This window comes from Dromiciops gliroides, chromosome 1 (assembly GCF_019393635.1).
Source record: "Dromiciops gliroides isolate mDroGli1 chromosome 1, mDroGli1.pri, whole genome shotgun sequence".
NCBI lineage: Eukaryota > Metazoa > Chordata > Mammalia > Microbiotheria > Microbiotheriidae > Dromiciops > Dromiciops gliroides.
In genome coordinates, this window is record NC_057861.1 from 681,960,980 (window position 1) to 681,976,440 (window position 15,461).

Genomic DNA, 15,461 nt, shown 5'->3' on the forward strand with positions numbered 1-15,461 from the left:
TCTAACCGACTGTTAAAACTTTTTACCACAAAGTCCAGCTCTTTTTTGTTTATTTGTTTCTTTTTGTTTGTTTGTTTTAAGTCTAGGTCTTTATCTATTGTGCCATGTTGTCTTTCACTTCTATTCAAAACCCTTAAATAATAATAAAAAATTGCTTCTATATTTCAAAGAAACTGTAATCTCATTAATGCTGTTTCTACCTCAAAGAGAATAGTTTTCAATCAAGGACAAAATAAAAGAAATTATTGGGTAATTGATTAATAAATAAAAGCATACCTAGCTACTCTTGAATAATTCAAATCCAGATAAATTACAAACTAGGACATTAAAAAAAACCTGGGGCAGCTAGGTAGCAGAGTGGATAGAGCACTAGCCCTGAAGTCAGGAGGACCTGAGTTCAAATCTGGCCTTAGCCAAGACACTTACTAGCTGTATGACTCTGGGTAAGTCACTTAACCCCAATTGCCTTGCAAAAAACCCCCAAAAACCAAAACAAACAAAAGAAAACCTTACAGATGTGATGGCTGAACCATTTTAAGTGATCTTTGAAGACTCATGGAGAAATGAAGGGACTTGGACAACTAGAGAGGGCAAATGTCCTAATTTCAAGAAGAGAGAAGTATATAGATTTTGCAAGGCCAATGCATTTGACTTCAAATTCCTGGTAAAATTCTAGAAGGTATTACTAAATACATAATTATCATCTAGAAAAGGAATCACTGATCAGAAAGAGCCAGTATGACTTCTAGAATAAAATATCTTTCTCTTTTTTTCTGAATAGGGCTACTAGTCTGATAGAATATGAAAATGTAGATACAGTCAAGCTAGACTTTTTAAAAAGCATTCACCAAAATTGATCATGTTATTGCTACAGAAAAGAAGGAGGGGGAGCAGCTAGATGGTGCAGTGGATAAAGCACTGGCCCTGGATTCAGGAGAACCTGAGTTTAAATCTGGCCTCAGACACTTGACACTTACTGGCTTTGTGACCCTGGGCAAGTCACTTAACCCTCTTTGCCCCTCAAAAAAAAAAAGGGAGGGAGGGGGGTAGGCTTGACAATACAATTAGGTGGATTCATTACTGTTTGAATATCTGTACACAAAAGATTATATGTTTAGAGCTAGAAAGGACCTTTAATTTCATCAACTCATCCCTCCATTTTATAATAAAAACAAACAAATAATCTGAGGCCCTGTGGGGTTAAATAACTTGCCCAAGGTCATACATGTACTAAGTAGAAGAACCTGTATTTGAAATCAGGTCTTGTGCCTCCAAATCTTGCATTCCTTTAAGTGTGACCTGTCACCTTCTGCTATTCACAAGAATAGTCATTAGTGGTCCAATTTCAGCATGGAAAGAATTCTTTAGGAGAGTTTCAAGATCATCTGTGCTTGATATTTCTCTATTAAACTTTTTTTAACACTTTGGGTGAAGTCATAGTTGGTATGCTTATCAAATTTGCAAATAACAGAATTTGAAATAATAGCCAATAATGGATGTCAGAGTGATGGATGTTATGATTGACATTGACACAGATTTTAAAAGGAAGCTTAATAAGTACAAATCCCATTCAGCTCATATCATCTCCAGAGAAATTTTAAAGAGATGATACAAATCAATGATCATGGAACCAACATATTTATTTATTCATTTATTCATCTATTTATTTATTTGTTTATTTGTTTGTTTGGGGGGACAAATGAGGCTTAAGTGACTTGCCTAGGGTCACACAGCTAGTGTCAAGTTTCTGAGGCTGGATTTGAACTCAGGTCCTCCTGAATCCAGGGCTGCTGCTTTATCCACTATGCCACCTAGCTGTCCTGGAACCAAAATATTTAAACCATAATATCACAGCACCTGATATGTTATTTTAGATAGTAAAAATGGTACTAAAGAAAATAATAACAGGAAAACCACATAGAGTAAACCAAGTTTACATGGAAGACTTTCATGGTAGAAGTGAAATATTTTTGAGGGCAATGCGAGATAAATTCTCAAGATATCTGAAATGAGGAAATAATATTTCTCATAATTAAAGAAGAAATTAAATCAAGGATATATCAGTAATTGTCCCTAAATCTCTTTTTAAAAAAATTCCTAGTTCCTTCTACCCATCCTCATGTGATATAAACTGAAGACCTTTCATCATCATAGTTGCTTTCCTTAGTATTCATTCTAGCTTATCATTTTCCTAAAATGTTGGGTTCAGAACTGAACATGACAGTCTACATATTATCTGACCATGGCAGAGTGTAGCAGGACCAAAAGCTTCTCCATTCACAACACTATGCCTCTAGCATATATCTCCTAGTACTAGAAAGCAGTTGTTCCAGGAAAAAAAAAAGTCTAGGGATTTTAATGGACTATGAATTAACAGTGTGATATAGCATCCAAGAAAGCTGATTATTCTTCCTTCATTGAGAAAAAGAATGTTCACACACACACACACACACACACACAATTTTAGCAGAATTTTTATTGTATTTGAAAAAGTCTGGGAACAAAGTATATTACCATTGAATAGGAAATGGCCAAACTGTACTACATTGAATATAATGGAATATTACTGGACCCTTAAATAATGAAGTATATGCATATGGAAAAGCATGCAAAAACTTAGATCAACTCATTCAGAGTCAGGAAAACAATGTATATCATGACCAAAATGCTATAAATGAAAAATGAAAATTATAAAACAATGGAAAATTAATGTGGTAAAATTATAAAAACCAACATAGTCCTAAGGAAGAGATGAAAAGTCCTTTGCAGAGGTTGGTGGTCCATAAGTGTAGAACATTAAATATGTTTTCAGAATTGTCAATGTATGGGTAGTTTTTGCTGATTATTTTTCTCCTTTTTTCTTTGTCAATTAAGAGTATTCCTTATTATAGGTAATGACTTTCTGAAGGAATTTTGGGTTTATGAAAATGAAAAGTACAAATAAATTGGTTTTCAAAATAAAATAGATTTGGAAAATGAAAGAAAATAAGAAACCATATATAAAAGTGCTTTATAAAACATAAAGTTTAAGTTCAAAGCAAATCTTAGTTATTTTATAAACACAGAATTATTTAGATCATAGTCAAGGCTACAAGGGACCTCAGAAGCCATTTATTCCAAACCTTTTAAATTAAAGATTAGGAAACTAAGGCACAGAGATTTTAATTGAATACAAGTTCTCTGACTCTGGAAGCAGTGCTCTTTCTACTGAATCAAGGTGAACTTCAAAGTCCTCTTATCCAACCCTCTACATTTTGAAACCAAGGAAAATAAAACTTAGAGAAGTAATATGCTTTTCTTAAGGTTCAACTGTATTCTGAACTAAAACACAGGTCTACTGCTTTTCATGTGGAGTTCCTCATTCCAACTCCACACTGATACAAGGCTTGAGAATAGTCAAAGGGGTGAAACACTGGTGGTGAAACAAGGATGGTGGAGTAGAGCAAGCTGAGTTCTCCCAACATCCACCTTCAAACAATTTTAAAATAACTCCTCAAATCAAATTCTGGAGTGGCAGAGCCAACAAATTGTGAGTGAAACATTCTTCCAGCCTTAGATAACAAAGAAAGTCAAAGAGAAATATATATGACAGAGAGGGAGGAGGCTAGTCCAGAGCCTACTTGGATGAAACACCAGTGGTGTATCTAGATGACAGTGAAAAAAGGAAGAGAAGCTTTGGAAGCTCTTAAGCCAGAGACAGAATAGGGACCTGACAAGTGGTGAGAAAGAGATTACAAGATATCCCTATACTAGCACCAAACATAGGACCAGATGCTGCTTGACAATTCCATTGCTAATAACCCCTTCTGGGTCATAATTCAAGGCAACAGAGCAATACTTTTGGTCAAGGTGGAGTAGGAACCATGAGGGGCAACTGTTTGGGAAGCACATTCCCACTTTATGGTCAAAGTTCAAGAGCAGAGATGATCATTTTCAGTCAAGAGGGAATGCAAGTCCTAAAGGGCAGTATCATCTCCAGCCACAAGGCTTTAGGGACACTGAGGAATAGAATCACTTTTGGTCCTAATGGAAGAGGGCCCTGAAGAGAAATATTGACTTCAATTCCAGGTTATCAGAGGCCTTTCCTGAGTAAGGACAAAAGTACAAATCAAGAGATCAGTGATCACACAACTTGGAAGCTCCAAAAACATCAAAACCCCCCGAATTAGCTCTGAAAAAGCATTGCACAAAAGCCTAGAGTTTGAGACATAAGCCCTATGCTGGGAATGGAGACTAATATCAACATATTATTGCAAATTTTAAAATAGGTGGAAAAATGAGTAAACAAAAAATAACCAGACAATAAAAAACTACTATGGACAGGAAAGATCAAGACATAAACTCAGAGAGAAACAATGAAATCAAAATAGCTAAAAGCAAAACCTCAAAGAAAACACAAGACCAAAAAGAATTCCTATAAAGAGGTATAATTACTTATGAAAACAGAGGCATAGAGGAAAACTTAGATAAACAAATGAAGGCAGTAGAAGAAAATTATGAAATGACAATTAACATTCTGGTAAAATAGGCAAAAAAAAGTACCAAAGAAAATAACATCTTAAAAATAGAATTGGCAAAATGGGAAAAAAGTACAAAAATTTTCTGATGAAAATAACTCCTTAAAAGCATAATTGGTCAAATGAAAAAAGAGGTTTAAAAGGCAATCGAAGCAGGGGGGCAGCTAGGTGGTGCAGTGGATAGAGCACTGGCCCTGGATTCAGGAGGACCTGAATTCAAATCCAGCCTCAGACACTTGACACTTAGTAGCTGTGTGACCCTGGGCAAGTCACTTAACCCTCATTGCCCCCCACAAAAAAAAGGCAATTGAAGAAAATATGCCTTAAAAATTAGAATTGGGAAAGTGGTAGCTAATGGCTCCATGAGACATGAACAACAAAACAAAATCAAAACAATGAAAAAAAATAAAAGAAATGGGAAATCTTTAATTGAAAAAAACAACTGATCAAAGAGATATAAAAGATACATGAGAGATGATTTAAGAATTATTTGTTTACCTGGATGTGATGGTCATAGAAAGAGCCTAAACATCATGTTTCAAGAAATCATCAAGGAAAGTTGTCCTGATATCCTATAAATAAAGGGTAAAATAGAAGTGAAAAAAATCCACCAATCACCACCTGAAAGAAATGCCAAAATTAAAACTCACAGGAAGATGATAGCCAAATTCCATAGCTTCCATGTCAAAGAGAAAATGCTTTAAGCAGCAAGAAAAAATATCATTCCAATACCATGGAGCCACAGTCAGTATCACACAAGATCTAGCAGCTACTACATTAAAGGAGAGGAGGGATTTAAATATGATATTCTAGAAGGGAAAAGAACTAGGATTAAAACCAAGAAGAGCCTACGCAACAAAATAGTATAATCCTCCAAGAGAAAAAGTGGATATTTGATGAAATAAAGGACTTTTAAGCAACCCTAATGAAAAGACTAGAGCTGAATAGAAAATTGGACTTTCAAATATAAGACTCAAGAAAAACATAAAAGGGTAAACATGAAAGTGGAATCATAAGGGGCTCAATAAGGTTAAACTGCTTTTATCCTATACAGGAAGATAGTAGATATATCTTCTAAGAACTTTATCTTTATTAGGATGGTTAGAAAAATTCTACATAGAATGAGCATGTAGAAGTATGCTGAATATGTTGGGATAATTTAAAAAAATAGATGAGAAAGAGGGATACCTTAAGGGAAGGGGGAAGGGAGAAGAAGAATGGAGAAAATTATCTTACATAAAAGAGGCACACAAGGGAGATCTTTTACAGTGGAGAAGGAAATGGTGGTATGGGAGATGCTTGAACCTCAGTAATATCTAAAATGGTTTTTAAAAGGAAATATGCCTATGTCTATGTATATATTCAATTGCATTCAAAATCTATCTTATCCAACAGAGAAGTAGAAGGGAAAAAGATGAGAGGCATGGGAAAATGATAAAAAGGAGCACAGATAAAGGAATACAATTGTCAGAAATTTAACAGACTTTAAAGGAGAAACAGGATATAAAAGAGAAAGAGAAGGATAAAGAAAAGAAAATAGGAAAGGGAAATTAACAGTTAATAATCATAAATGTCAATTTGGATGAGATTAATTCCCCCCCCCCCAAATAGAAGAGGATAGTGGAATGGATTGGAAAGCAGAATCCAACAACATATTGTTTAAGGAAAAAACACAGAGTTAAACTAAGGGACTGGAGTATTATGTTTCTGCTGATGTAAAAAAAAGGCAGGAGTATCAATAATGATCTCAGACAAAGCAAAACCAAAAATAGATGTAATTAAAATACATAAGTAGGGAAACTGCATTTTACTAAAAAGAATTATAGGCAATAAAATAATATCAAAATTTAACAAATATGCACCAAATGGCAGAGCATCCAAATTCTAAAAGTAAAATCAAAAGAATTACATGAGGGATGCAGCTAGGTGGCACAGTGGATAGAGCACTGGCCCTGGATTCAGGAGGACCTGAGTTCAAATCCCTCCTCAGACCCTTGATACTTACTAGCTGTGTGACCCTGGGCAAGTCACTTAACCCCAATTACCTCACCAAAAAAACCCAATAAACCCCTAACAAACAAACAACAACAACAACAAAGGAATTATAGGAGGAACTAGTAAAAACCACACTGGTGGGGGGAATCACCACTTTTCACGCTCAGAGCTAGATAAATATAACCATAAAAGAAATAAGGAAGAAGTCAAACATATGAAAATAATTTAGAAAAGTTAAACATGATAGACCTCTGGAAAAAAACTGAATGGGAATAGAAGGGACTATACCTTTTTTTTCAGATGTAACTTGCACTTGCACAAAAATTGACCATATATTAGGGCATAAAAACATCACCACCAAATACAGAAAAGCAGAAATAGTAAATGCATATTTTTCATACCATAATTCAATAAAAATTATATTTTATAAAGGTCCAAAACATAGATTAAAAGTTAATTGAGAGGCAGCTAGATGGCACAGTGGATAGAGCACCGGCCCTGGATTCAGGAGTACCTGATTTCAAATCTGGTCTCAGACACTTAATAGCTAGCTGTGTGACCATGGGCAAGTCGCTTAACCCCAATTGCCTCACTAAAAAAAATAATAAAAGTTAATTGAGGGGCAGCAAGGTGGCACAGTGGATAGAGCACTGGCCCTGGAGTCAGGAGTACCTGAGTTCAAATATGGCCTCAGACACTTAACACTTACTAGCTGTGTGACCCTGGGCAAATCACTTAACCCCAACTGCCTCACTAAAAAAAAAAAGTTAATTGAAAACTAAATAATCTAAACCTAAAGAGTGAGTGGGTCAAAGAACAAAGTAGAGAAACAATCAATTTGAAAGAATGACAGCAATGAGGCAACATTCCAAAATTTGTGGGATACAGCTAAAGCAATACTTAAAGGGAATTTTATATCTTTCAACTCATACATCAAGAAAAGAAAGAAAGAAGAGATCAACTAATTGGGAATGCAACTAAAATAACTAGAAAAAGAATAAATTTAAAATGCCCAATTAAGTACCTAAATGGAAATTGTGGGAATCAAAAGAGATTACTAAAAATTGAAAGTAAAATAAAAAATGAACTCACAAAACTAGGGGATGGTTTTATGAATAAAATAGATAAACCATTGGCTTATTTGATTTTATAAAAGAAAACCAAAGTCATAATATCAAAAATGAAAAAGGATGAATGCACAATCAGTGAAGAAGAAATTAGAACAATTATTAGGAGTTATTTTGGCTAAGTATGTGACAGTAAAACTTACAATTACAAGTGACATGGATATTTACAAAAATATAAACTGCCCAGTTTAAATGAAGAGGGGAAAGAATACTTAAATAAAACTATCTTAGAAAAAGAAATCGAATGAGCCATCAATGAGCTTCCTAAGAGGGAAAAACAGGACCAAATAGATTCGCAGGTGAATTCTTTTTTTTTCTTTTCTTTCGGGGCAATGGGGGTTAAGTGACTTGCCCAGGGTCACACAGCTAATAAGGGTCAAGTGTCTAAGGCCAGATTTGAACTCATGTACGCCTGAATCCAGGACCGGTGCTTTATCTACTGTGCCACCTAGCTGCCCCTACAAGTGAATTCTACTAAAAGATTTAAAGAACAATTAATACCAATGCTATTTAAACTATCTGAGAAAATCAGCAAAGGAGGAGTCCTACCTAATTCATCTTATAACACAAACAATGGTTTTTGATACCTAAACCAGGGAGAGCAAAAACAGAGAAAGAAAACTATAAACCAATTTCCTTCATGAATATCAATCCAAAAAATTAAAAAAAATAATAAGATGGAGATTATAGCAATATATCACTAAGATCATACACTATGATCAGGTGGGATTAAGATCAGGTATTCAGGATTAGTTCAATATCAGGAAAACTATCAGCATAATTGACCATACCAAAGGCAAAACCAAAAAAAACCATATGATTATATCAATAGATTAAAAAAAAGTTTTTGACAAAATACAACACTCAATCCTACTAAGAAGACTAGAAAGAATAGGAATCAATAGAACCTGTCTTTAAAATAATAAGTGGTATCCATTTAAAACAAAGAGAAATCATTATCTGTAGTGGGGATGAACATGAAGCCTTCCCCAAAAGATCAGGAATAAAGTATGGGTGTACATTATCAGCACTATTGTACCATACTGTATTACAAATGTTAGTATAACCTCTTTTTGTAGTGGCTAAGAATTGGAAATCAAAGGAATGCCCATCAATTAGGGAATGGCTAACCAATCTGTGGTATATGATGGTGAGGGAATATTATTGTGCTATAAGAAATAACAAGCAGGATAATTTTGGAAAGACATGTTTGAACTGATGTATAGTGAAGTGAGCAGAGCCAAGAGAATGTTGTACACAGTGACAGCAATATTGTTTGATGAGGAACTGTGAATGACTTGACCATTCTCAGCAATGCAATGATCCAAGACAATCCTAAAGGACTAATGATGAAGCATACTATCCACCTCCAAAGAAAGAATTGATATTTATTGAACACAGACTGAAGCATGCTATTTTTCACTCTTTCACTTTTTTCTTTTATTCAAATTTTCTTATACAAAATGACTAATGTGGTAATGTTTTATATGATTACACATGTTTCATCTATATCTGATTGTTTACTGCCTCAGGGAAGTTGGAAAGGAAGGGAAGTAGGGATAAAATTTGGAACTCAAAACTCTAAATAAAAATGTTTATTATTTTAAAAAAATAAATGTTACCTATATCAATAGGACAAAGAAAATAAATTTTAAAAATAAAAAATAGTCAACAATGAAACAAAACTATCACTATTTACAGACCATATGATGGTAAATTTAGACAACCCTAGAAAATGAACTAAAAATTTTTTTCAACAATTAACAACTTCAGCAAAGTTGCAGAAAATAAAGTAAATCCACATAACTCATCAGCATTTCTATATAGTACCAACAAAGGCCAACACGAAGACATAGAAAGTGAAATTCCACTTAAAATAACTGCAGACAACATAAAACACTAGGGATTCTACCTGCCAAGAGAAATTCAGGAATTACATAAACATAATTATACAGCACTTTTCACACAAAGTCAGCTTTAAATAATTGGAGAAATAATAATTGTTCATGTGCAGGCCAACCCAATTTAATAAAAATCACAATTCTACTTAATTTATTTATTCATTACCATAACAATTAAACTACCAAAGAATTATTTTATAGAGCTGGAAAAATAGTAACAATTCGTCTAGAAGAACAAAAGGTCAATAATAACAAGGGAATTAAGGAAAAAATGTAAAGGAAGGTGGCCTACAAGTTCCATATTTCAAATCATATTACAAAGTAGTAATCATGAAAACAATATGGCACAGGAAAAGAAATAGAGTAGTGGAACAGTGGAATAGATTAGATACAAAACGTACATTAATAAATTACCATGGTAATTTAGTATCTTATAAACCCAAAGATTCAAGCTTTTGTGTAAGACTTCAACATTTGACAAAAATTGCCAGGAAACCTAGAAAGTAGTTTGGCAGAAACTAAGTATAGACCAACATTTCACACCCTATGCCAAGAAAAAATCAAAATGAATAAATTATTTCAACATAAAGGGTGAGATCATGGGTAAATTAAAGCAGCCTGGAAAATGTACCTGTTATATCCATGGCTGAAGGAAGAATTTATTTCCAAATAAGAGATAGCGGGGATTACAGGAAGTAAAATAGACAATTTTGATTACATGAAATTAAAAGGCTTTTGCACAAACAAAACCAATGCAGTCATAATTAAAAGAAAAATAGGAAAATGGGGGATTTTCTGCATCAAGTTTCTCTGATAAAGACCTAATTTCTCAGACATATGGGAAACTAAGCCAAATTTATGCAAATGATAGCCATTCCTCAGTTGACAAGTGGTCAAGATATGAACAGGGAATTTTCAGAAGAAGAAATCAAAGCCATCAATATTCATAAAAATGCCATAATTATTACTTATTAGAGAAATATGTATATTAAAACAACTCTGAGATACCACTTCACACTATGAAATTGGCTAACATAACACACAAGGAAAATGACAAGTGCAGGATAGGATATGGAATAATTGGTACCCTAATGCACTTTGTGTAGAATTGTGACCTAGTCCAACCATTCTGTGCCTTTGATTCCTCAATTCTTCTGTTAGGTATTTCCAAAGAAATCAAAGAAAAGGGAAAAGGATCTATTTGTACAAAAATATGTATAGCAGCTCTTTTTGTGGAGGCAAAAAATTAGAAATTGAGGGGCTATACATCAATTGGATAATGGCTGTAGAAGTTATGGTATATGATTGTGATCTAATACTATTTTGCTATAAAAAAGAAAAGCAGTATAATTTTAGAAAAACCTGGAAAGAATTGTGCAAACTTATGCAAAGTGAAGAATGCAGAACCAGATGAACATAGTAACAGTAATATTGCATGATGATTAACTGTAAATTACTTAACTTCTCTGATAAAGACAATGATTCAGGACAATTCCAAAAAAAACGTGAAGAAAAATTCTATCCACCCACAGAGAGAGAACAGATGAACTCTGAATTCAGGCTGAAATATATCTTTTTAATTTTCTTTATTTTTATTGTTTTATTTTGTTTGTGCTTTCTTTTGCAATGTGCCTAATATGGGAATATGTTTTGTATGAATTCACCTGTATAATCTAAGCAAACTGCGTGCTTTTCAAGGAGTGGGGTGGGGTAGAAGGTAAAAATTTGGAAACCAAATTGTTTTAAAATAATTGTTTAAACATTTTTATGTGTAATTTAGAAATATTTAACAAAATAAATAAAAATAATTCTTTAAAAAAAGTAGCCAATGTGGTTAGACTATTTAAGAACTTGAGTGAAGAAGGCCCAGAGGAGACTGGTTTAGTATCCCAAGAAATGAAGGACAGGGTCATTCAATAATATTTATACCAACCTTTCTAGCTGTTATCTTAACAATATATTCTTAAAGGTATTTTTTTCTCAAGGATACAAGAGAAACAAAATGGAGAGTACAAATGGAAGTCCTTAGTCCTTGGCACCAACATAATAGGATTTATCAAACACCAACAAGAAGAAATTGCCACACAAAAATAAAAAAAAAATTAGAATTAAGGGAGTGCTAGTTAAGGTAAACAGAGGATGAATTTAATTCTCAATGTGCAGTTGAAGTAAGACTTTTCAGCTGGAGCTTGGACTGATCATCAACAAGACCATGTTAATTTGTGTTAATAAAATTATTAATGGATAAACAACAAAGGCAGCATAACTTGGATTGATCTTTGAGTTGCCTTTGGAAAATGGTGAGGAAACTGTGATGTTACATGTGTCAGGAGACTGGGCAATAACTTAGGTGCTCTATCCAAGGGGAACTTGATCATGGACTACATGTGATGCTCAACAAGCTCATTTTCCATATTTGTAAATAGGTCTAAATCAAGCTAAATATTTAGCATAAAATCTTTCATTAGTAAAATATTTAGCTTACTCCACATTTATTCTCTATTGCCCCATAATCTCAGGTAAACACTTTGGATGGTATGGTACAGGGACATACAGAGTTGGTGTTCTTAGAGGACCAATGTGAGAATAGAATTGGACTCATTCACAGAATTGCCTACTGATATTTTCTTGCTAAATGGACCCATTAAGCCTATATTTCTAAGTTTCCTTGCTGTGATATGTCTTCATGGAATCATCTGATCATAGCCTAATGTGAACCTATTAACTAAAGCATTCAATTCTCTGAAAACCAGACTATAAATGAGATAAAGTTTTATTTTACAAAACAAACTCCACTGAGGAAATGTGCCTACATTGTTATGTTCTTAATCATGAAAATTTCAAATGATTCATTACGTGTTCCACAAAAACAAGAAGACAAATTTAATGACCTAATATATCTTTTCTATCTCTTACAGCCCTGGACCAATTCACCAAGCACAATTCCAGAAACCCTGAAACTTTCTTATCTAATTGCTGAAATCCCCATAAAGTAGCATGCATGTTTGAGAAACTTTAATAACTTTTCTTAGTGCCCAACAGAGAAACACAATAATGTGGATTTCATCTTAATTTGGTAAAAGAGCACTAGATTCAGTCAAAAGTCCTAAGTTATAAGATTGACTTATATTTTCTATGTTATTATCCTTAACTCATCTGGGTCTCCAATCTTTCATCTGTAAAATTAACAGGTTGGAATCAATGACTTCTTAGTTTTCTTTGAGCTCTAATTCCTATGATACTATCAGATGTGATAAGCATAGAGAAAATTTTATAATCATGTCTCTAAAGTGAATAAGTTAATTCCTTATAAATTACATTTTTAGCCCCTGGGGCACCATTATTGCATATCTGCATTCTACAGTGATGCTGTCCTTATGGTAACCAGATTTGTGTGTGTAAACTCATTTGGCAGTATGTGAAAGAGGTGGTTTCTATATTAGGAGTTTCTATATTGAGAGATCCCTAGACTTTTGAAATCATAGGTGTATGAAATCACCTATATGTATGTATGAATGTATGTATGTATATGTGTATGCATGATTGGTCAAGAACCGTGATTGCATCCATGTAGGGAATTCCAATGGGGAATGGAGCTTGTAATCTTGTAACTATAAATTTATCTGTCATTGATAGTTTGAGATAGATGCCTACGCCATTGAGAAATAAAATAATTTATTCGCAATCATACAGCTAGTATGCATCAGAGTCAGGACTTGAATCCAAGTCTTCCTCATTGTAAGAAAAGCCCCTTTCCCACTATTCTGCTCTGTCTTTATAAAACAAGAATAATCAGTAGTGCTATTAGTAGAATATATGATACTGGAGGCTAGATACCATTTGATTTTCATCTTTTTATTATCATTACCTATTTTAGTGGCTGGCAAACAACTGATACAAAATAGTTGTTTGTTTAATTAGAAGAATAAGTATTTAATAATTATCATTCTTAATTTTTTTCCTTATTGACCAGGACTAATAGATTGCAACACATTGCAAAAGAAGTCAAGTCAACAAGCATTTATAAAATCAGTACTGTGTATAAGACTCTAGGCTAAATCCTTGGGATGCAAAGAAAGACCAGAATAAAATAGTTCCTGCTCTCAAGGAGGTCATTATCTGAATGGGGAAGATAACATGCAAACAAGTATGTACAAAGATATATGCAAGATAAATCAGGGGGTAGTCTCCAAGGAAAGACATTAAATTTAAGGAGGACTGGGAAGAGCTTCTTGTAAAATGATGGGACTTTTGCAAATTCACCCATATGCAAGTTGCTGCCAAGGCCTGTCAGTTTCACCTCTGCCAACATCTCTCATAAGCCCCTTTCTCTCTTCTAACATTGCCACCTCATCACCTCACATTTGTACTATTGCTGATGGATCTACTTGCCTTGAGTCTCTCCCCACTCTACTCTATCCTCCATTCAGCCATTTAAGTGATTTCCCCCCCTTTTTTTTTTTGGTGGGGCAATGAGGGTTAAGTGACTTGCCCAAGGTCACATAGCTAGTAAGTTTCAAGTGTCTGAAGCCAGATTTGAATTCAGGTCCTCCTGAATCCAGGGCTAGTGCTTTATCCACTGTGCCACCTAACTGCCCCTTAAGTGATTTTCTTTTTTTTTTTAATTTTATTTGTGATATATAATTAAATTTTATACATATATCAAACATAGATATAATATACACATATACACATATGACATATATAATGTATATTTTCTACATTATTACATTTATATATACCTAGATATATTCTAGTACATATAACTTAGTAAATTTAGTATTTTAAATCCTTCCTCTTCCTTTTCTTGAATAAACAGGAAGTTTTCTTTTTTTATACAGGTAAATAACTATTTTATAAATAACATATGCATATCAATTTATATAAATAATATATATGACAAATTAGTTTAAATATATTTACTATATAAATAAGACCTAAATAACTCATATATGTACAACATATATATTTATGTGTGTGTATATAGATACATATATACATCCTGTACCCTTCCCAGCACAACCCTCCCCCACCTTTTATTTCAGGTTAAATATTTTTATTCATATTTTTCTGTTCCAATTTCTATCCCTCCTTCTCTCCCTCCTCTCCACCCTTCCTGAGGCAGCAAACATTCTGACATGGGTTATACATATATTATCATGCAAAACATCACCATATTTGTCACTTAATGAAAGAATATGAAAAATAGCATGCTTCAGTCTGTTCCATCAATATCAGTTCTTTCTTTGCAGGTGGATAGTGTGTTTCATCTATATGCTTTTTGGATTGTTTTGGATTATTGTATTGTTGAGAAAAGTCAAGTCATTCACAGTTCTTCATCAAATAATATTGCTGTTTCTGTGTACAATGTTCTCTTAGTTCTGCTCACTTCCCAATACATTATTTCATATATGTCTTTCCAAGCTTTTTTGAAGTCATCCTGTTGGTCATTTCTTACTGAACAGTAATATTCCATTACCATCATATACCATGGTTAGTTTAACCGTTCCCCAATTGATGGGCATTCCTTTGATTTCTTAAGCAATTTTCTTAAAACACAAATCTGATTAAGTCACACACAACCCATCCTCCCCTATTTAATAAACTCCAGTGGTTTCCTATTGTCACCAGGAATAAATACCAATTGCTGTTAAGCATTCAAATTCCTTCATAACCTAGCCCTCTCCTACTTATCCAGTCTTCTTACACTCTACTCTCCAGCATTTACTCTTTAATCCAATGGCATTGGCCCCTTAACTGCTCCACAAATAAGACACCCCATCTCTCATCTCTGGGAATTCTCCCTTGCTGTCCCTCATGCCTGGAATGCTCTTCCTCCTCCACTATCTACTGACCTCCCTGGTTTCATTTAAATCTCAACTTAAATTCCACCTCCTACAGGAAGACATTTCCAACCCTTC